The following is a 6,962-nucleotide window of genomic DNA, read 5'->3' on the forward strand; positions in this document are numbered from 1 at the left end:
TGGGGATTAAATTCATAACCTTTTTCTTAGTAGCGATGTTAAGAAATGTTAACAAGCATTTCTAGTGCCGTTGTCGGGGAAGATAGCTTGGCAAACGAAGTATTGAAAAACTTATACTTATTGATGTGATCAAGATAACCATTGACCTCTACTCAAACAGGCTTACCCTTGTTTTGTCTTCTTGTGTATCTTATGCAGGGTTATGTATGACTGGTTTTGATCTTCCAACAAACTACATTGAAGATCTAGAAGCATTAATTAGGAGAACTAGAGCCAAACTCAAGAAGGTCTCAACTTTAGAATCAGAAGACAACCAAACAAGGCGAAGCTTAACACTAGAATTTTAAGCCATGGCCAACAATACTCTCCATGAGTTCTCTTCTCCAACTACAGCCAACATCTGTACTGGACCAATAGTCAATGTTGGAGATAATAGATTTGAGCTCAAGCCAACTCTCATCAACATGGTGCAAGCAAGCCAGTTTTGTGGGAAGGCACATGAAGATGCAAGTGCACATCTCCAACACTTCCTAGAGATCTGTAGCACTTTCACCATCAAAGGATTGACCCAAGGCGCCATACTACTTCGTCTCTTCCCATTCTCACTCCGGGGGAAGCTGAAGCAATGGTTCTACGCCAACAAGGATACAAACACTACATGAGATAACTGCTCCACTGCCTTCCTAGCCAAGTTCTTCCCCATGGGTAAGACCAATGCCCTACGTGGGAGAATTTCAAGTTTTCAGCAACAACATGATGAATCTATCCTTAAGGCATGGGAACGTTTTCATGATTACATTGCAGAATGTTCTCATCATGGGATGGAAAATTGGCTACTCATGCAAACTTTCTACCTTTAGTTGACCAACAGTACCCATGAGACTATGGATGTTGCTGCTGGAGGTGCTTTCTTGTCACTCACAATCCCAGCTGCAACAACTCTTGTAGAGAAGATGGCCTCCAACCAAGGTTGGAATGAAGAACGTCTTCAGACCCCACAAGAGAGGTGGGGATATGCATCAACTCAAGGAGGTAGACATGCTGTTGAGTCCTTTGTAGTCCACTCCCCAAATATTGGTGCAAGTAGGGTCCGGTTATGAAGGAAGAAAAGCTCTATTCTTAATCTTCCTTAGTAATTTCCCTTATGTGTAGATATGAAGTTGATCGTAGCCATGATTATTAGGTGTAATTGCACTAATCATTGTATGCTTTGATTTGTAATTAAGAATGACTTAGGAATTATTCCTCTAATATTCTTCTTAACCATGCTAATGCCATAGAAAGGAGTACTTTGTTTGATTTATCATTGATCAATACTTATCATATACATATTCTATCCTATGACTTACCCCTATTGTGAGTAGAAATTGGTTATGGTTTACTTCTCCATCAATAGTATAAGTTATCAATACATGTCCATGCTAGACCTTCCCTATGATAAAAATATAAATAGCGATACCTAGAATACTCCTGGGTGAAGTGCTACAATGGTGTATTATCTGTGCGCTTGCAGATCCTTTTCTTTCATATATTTATTCTTTCAAGTCACAGGTAATTACCATCCAGCATTTCTGGCGTCATTGCTAGAGATTAAATTCGTAACCTTATTCTTAGTAGCGACATTAAGAAATGTCAACAAACTCCTAGAGCTCTCGCTCAAGTCGAAGATCGATACGACATAGACTTGTGAAGGGATCAGCATCATCTTTGCTCGGCCTCGACAGCCGAGCATCATCCATCACACTAGAGAAGGTGGCCCCAAGTAGGGCACAACACTCTTGCCAGTGAAAGCCATCCCTGCCAAGGAGGGTTTGGTCACCAGAAGATCAAATTCAGCCCTTCGTCTCCATCACGCCAGGTGAGGCCACGAAGGGCTCAGGGCTCTTGATGAGATCCTAACATATAGGTATGTTAAGCCTCAGGTCTAATGGTTCCTGAATGAATATGATCCCTCGACTGGCCCCTTCAAGATCGCCTAGGGGATCGGGGGCTATGCCCATAGGGCACACTCATGCGCACCCTATGGCAATGAGACCCGGCTGATTCTAACTTGACCGTAGCTTCTGCCTAGGGCTCGGGGGCTTCCTTGAGCCTTGGGCTCTAGATCTACGGCATGACCAAACCCAGTCCTTGGCTCCTACCTGGCTAATGATGCCAACCAAGGCCCGGGCACAAGAAGACAAGCCCCAGGCTACCGATGCTAGGGGGTTCCCTGGCGTCGCTCCCAAGGCATGCCCCTGCCAACTGCTGCTCAAACATGGTCATGTTTGGGGCGTGACACAAGAAGACAAAGCTTCCAACGACCTCTGGGGCTCAAGGGCTTCAGGGCCTGTGCATCAGCCCCTGGATCCAACCGCCTTCACCACCAAGAAGACTCCAGAAGGTCTCACCCAAGGGACATCGGTCCAAGGCGACACCCTCTGACACGCAGAGTGTCAGAATAGAGCAATCGGATGATACCTCGACTTCTTTGGCTCCAAGACACCTCAATGGTCCATGGAGCACCACTACAAGCCCCCCCTAGACTTCAGTGCACGTAAACCATAGACTAGAATCACCAAACCTCCTTGTACCCAACCTATCTCATTATACAAGGGATAAGGTTAGACCTAGAGGGGAGCGGATGCCAGTTCAATCACTAGACACTCCATTCCATCTACCTCCGCTCTGCACAAAGAGCAAGGCAACCTAGAGAGGGGCATCGAGAGCCTCTCCTCCACCACATCCCACCGTCTCCTTGATCTCTGATGAGGGGGAGACTCCACCAGCGGCAAGGCAACCTTAGGATTAGCACCGAGTTAACCCCCTACCAAACTCTTCTTCCTTTACACTCTGTTGTAACCCCCTAGATTTTGGGTGCTCATGAGTATAAGAATAATCAGCTGCTGGACAGAGGGACCGAATTGGCCCAAACCAAGATAAACTATTGCGTCTTCTCTGCATGATTCTTGTGTTCCTGAGTCCACCCAGGCCATTGGAGACCCCGTACTCTGACACCGACTCGAACAACATGCTTGCTGTGGTTTCAACCCTACGACACCACCCTATGTCCAGTGCACCTCCCTAATAATCCAAAGAGGGAGGAAAACAGGCACGGGCACCACCACCCTATGGCGGTGGCATTGCCCTTGCCTGTCTGGTGCTAGGTCTACAATGGCTAGTTGAAATAGCCATTGGAATTCGACCATTGGAGGGGCACCGCCATGTCTGGTGCCAGGCACCACCGTGTCTGGTGCCCTCATAGAAAAGGGGAACTTTGCTCCAACAAATCTATTTGGCTTGGGGGCTATCAATAGAGGTGGAGCTTGGCCTTGTGCCGTTTGCTGAGCACCCTTAAGCCTTGGTGGCTTGTGTAGGTGTGCTTGGGTGCCCTCTAACTCACATACTCTTGATAGTGATCATCCAATTGATTGTGAGTGCGATTCTAGTGTGATTGCATCATGAGGTTACATCGAGTGGCACTAGGTGATCGAGTTGCAAGCCGGTGGTGCTTGTTAGTCTTGGAGGTTGCCACCTCTTAGATGGCTTGGTGGTGGTCTCTGTTGAAGCACACAAGATTGTGCGGTGCTCTGGAGAAGTGATTATGAGGGGTACCGTGCTCAACCCGCGGGAGCCACAAAGAGCAACACTAGTAGAGCATGTCATTGAGCTACCTTCACATGTGGGTAGGTTCTTATGGTGCCAAACATGTGGGCTTGGCGGGTGATGCCAATTAGCCACCGAACCACCAAGTGAGCGGTCGACACAACGGGGACTAGCTTGGTGGCAACCAAGTTAACCTCGGGATAAAAAATCACCGTGTCATCCTTGTCTTCCCGTTGATTTGCATCCCCATTACACAAGCTTGTATTTACTTTCATATACATTGTGCTTATGTAGTTGCTCTTGTAATTAGTTAGCTTGTGTAGCTTGCTAGTTACCTTCTTGCTTGTGTAGCATAGAAGTAGCTCCCTTGCATGACTAATTTGGTTTATGTAACCTTATTAGGCATATTTCTTAGTTTGTGTAGCTAAGTTCTTTGTGCTCTCTAATTTGGCTTTGTGTAGCCTTGTTATTGAGCTTTGCTAGTGAGCTTAGGAGCTCTGTGCGTTTGCATCACTAGCATGTGTAGGAGCTCCCCGGTTGCCAAAGAACTAGTGCATAGGTTTGTGTGACCTTGCTCTAGAATTGATTAGGTGAGCTCTAGCTAGCCTGGCACCTTTCTTGCCTAATTAGGATCTTTATAAGGTGCTTGTGAACTTAGATAGAGGGGTGTAGTATTGGCTAGACCATTAGTTTGAATTCCGCATTTATTTTGGTTAGTCGGCACGATTAATTTTAGAAAGGACTATTCACCCCTCTCTAGTCCGCCATCTTGACCCTACACGTGGTATTGGAGCTAGGTCTCTCATTTGTGGTCTTCACCAACCCGAGAGGATGGCATCTAGTGGGCTAGATGATTGTGAGACACATATTTTTTATGTCACAAACTTTGCACATTGGAAAAATCACATGCTTGATCATTTTCGTGCAAAGGGACCTAAGTTTTGGTGGATTGTCACTAGTGGTCTCACTCTTGTCTTGAATCATAGAAATCTCACCAAAGCTCAAAAAGTTCTCTTTGAACTTGATGCACATGCTTGTTGTTATCTAATGGATGCTTTGAGCTTTGAATTGATGAAAAAAGATAAACTATGTGGGAACCACTCGTGAGATATGGGAATCAATCAAGCACACCTTTGGTGATTCCTCCACATGGGATGATGGCAAGTTCAAGAAGGAGGAGCCCAAGGAGGAGGTGCATGAGTGTGTCGAGCATGACCACAATTTGGTGATTATGGAAGATTGCTCCACCTCATGGTCAAGTGAAGATGATGATGATACTACCACAAGATCACTTGACAAGATTGATGATGCCACAAGTGATGCACATGATGATTCTACCTCAAGCACACTTGGTGATGATCTTGATGATGTTGGTTCATGCTCGAGCCATGATTATGATGCTACTACAAGCCCATCCACTACACCACATTGCTTCATGTCACGAGGTGACACAAAGGTACAAAATGATAATGTGGTTGATCATGTTGATTCATATGATGAGCTTGTTAGTAGAATTGCTAGCATGATCATGTCTTTAGAAAATGAGAAAGCTAAAACAATGAAATTGGAAAATGAAAACTCATTTCTAAAGAACTCATGTGAAGAACATAAGCACTTACTTGATGTTCTTAAATCTTCACATGGTGAGCTAAAATTGACTCATGAGAAACTACTTGCATCTCATGAAGAAACATGCTTCTATCATTAAAGTGTTTTCAAAGAAACATAAAAAGAATAAGAGCTCATCACATGAGTCAAGTGATGAATTGCAACATGTGACTAACTCTTGTGATGTAGGGAAGAAGCATGTATCCACCTCTTGTGATGATTTATTAGATATGCCATGTTCTTCACAAATAGGTGCTTGTTCTACTTCTATGTCTTGTGAGACTAACCTTTTGAAGGAGAACAATGAGCTCAAAAGAGAAGTGAATAATTTGAGCAACAAGTTAGAGAGGTGCTACAACTCAAAAGTCACCTTTGAGCACATGATGAAGACTCAAAGAAACTTTGGTGACAAGAGTGGCCTTGGCTTCAACAAGAGCATGACCAAGGGGAGAGAAAAAGAGAAAGAAGGATGAAGAAGTTACTACAAAAGAAGCTTTCTCATTCCATGTGCTACAAATGCCATGAAATGGGGTGTCTTGAAAAAAGTTGACCCAACCTTGAGAAGCTCAAGTTGATGAAGGAAGAGGAGAGGCTAAAGCATGTCAAATGCTTCAAGTGCCGCACTTGGGGATATCTCACCTCAATGTGCCCAACCAAGCAATTGGTGAAGCAACAAGAAGAGCCTCAACCAAAACCACAAGTTGAGCAAGAGAAGACACCCCAAGAGCAAGTCAAGATCAACCATGGAGATGGTGGTGACTTGAAGAAAAAGATGAAGAAAACAAGAAGGGGTGGAAAGGCAAGGCATCCAATGCTTATTCAAGATGCTAAGATGATGAGCAAGAACCAAGAAGAGAAGAAGGTGTATGCTCACATCAAGTGCTTCAAGTGTGAAGATATGAGACACTTTGCCTCGAAGTGTCCTACCAAGCTTGAGAAGAAGGTTCAAGCAACTCATGAGAGGCAAAGCAATGGGAAGCACCGTATGAGCAAGGAAGAGAAGTCTTAAACAAAGAGAGTGTGCTACTCATGCTGAGAAAGGAGACACATGGCTAATTCATGTCCCCTAGGTAACAATTCTAAGCCCATTTCAATTGATGAAAATCTTGTGCTTAGAATTGATGGTAATGGTACCTCATCGATTGCAATTGCAAAACATCCCGTTACTTATACTAAGGCTATGCCTAAGTATGCTGCACCTAACTTGAGAGGACCCAAACTAGTTTGGGTACCATCAAAAAGTAGATAAATGTGTGTAGGTACCATTGGCATTGGAGGCTTGGTTCAAATGATATTCATCTTGTTGATCTTATAGTTGAGCCAAATATTGCAAAGTGATGATCATTATCCCAATGCCATGACAAGTTAGTGAAGTACAAATGTGCTACAACATACAAGTGCAAAGATCAAGTTGTGGTGATTTATTGGAATTATTTGATGGCTTGCATATTTGAGTTGATGCTTGCTAGTGGATGATCATGATCTATAAAGGTATGTCTCTAGTTGATCTATTTCATTTTGGTTGCATATGAGTTGGTTGAATTGGATAAATATGTATATGTTGCTTGCTATGAGATGATTGAATGGATTAATTGATTAGTAATCAAATTTGCATTGATTTGAGTTGGATAAATTCATAAGATGACCTTTAGTAAGTGGATTGAATGAATATATGTCTTGTGAAAGCATTCAAACAAGTTAGATTCGCATTTGGTGAAATATAGCTCAAGTATTAAAATCTGTCCAAAATTGAAAATCTGAGTGAGCTG

The 6,962-nt window shown here is 43.6% G+C and overlaps 1 non-coding gene across 1 annotated transcript; it reads right to left on the reverse strand.

Annotated features, from left to right (window-relative positions):
* Positions 1-716: 716 nt before the first annotated feature.
* LOC136478627 (small nucleolar RNA R71) lies at positions 717-823 on the reverse strand. The gene has a single exon (XR_010764348.1). It is a non-coding gene; the product is annotated as a small nucleolar RNA R71 (small nucleolar RNA).
* Between the last annotated feature and the right edge of the window lie 6,139 nt (positions 824-6,962).

The sequence above is a fragment of the Miscanthus floridulus genome, chromosome 8, assembly GCF_019320115.1.
Source record: "Miscanthus floridulus cultivar M001 chromosome 8, ASM1932011v1, whole genome shotgun sequence".
Classification (NCBI taxonomy): domain Eukaryota; kingdom Viridiplantae; phylum Streptophyta; class Magnoliopsida; order Poales; family Poaceae; genus Miscanthus; species Miscanthus floridulus.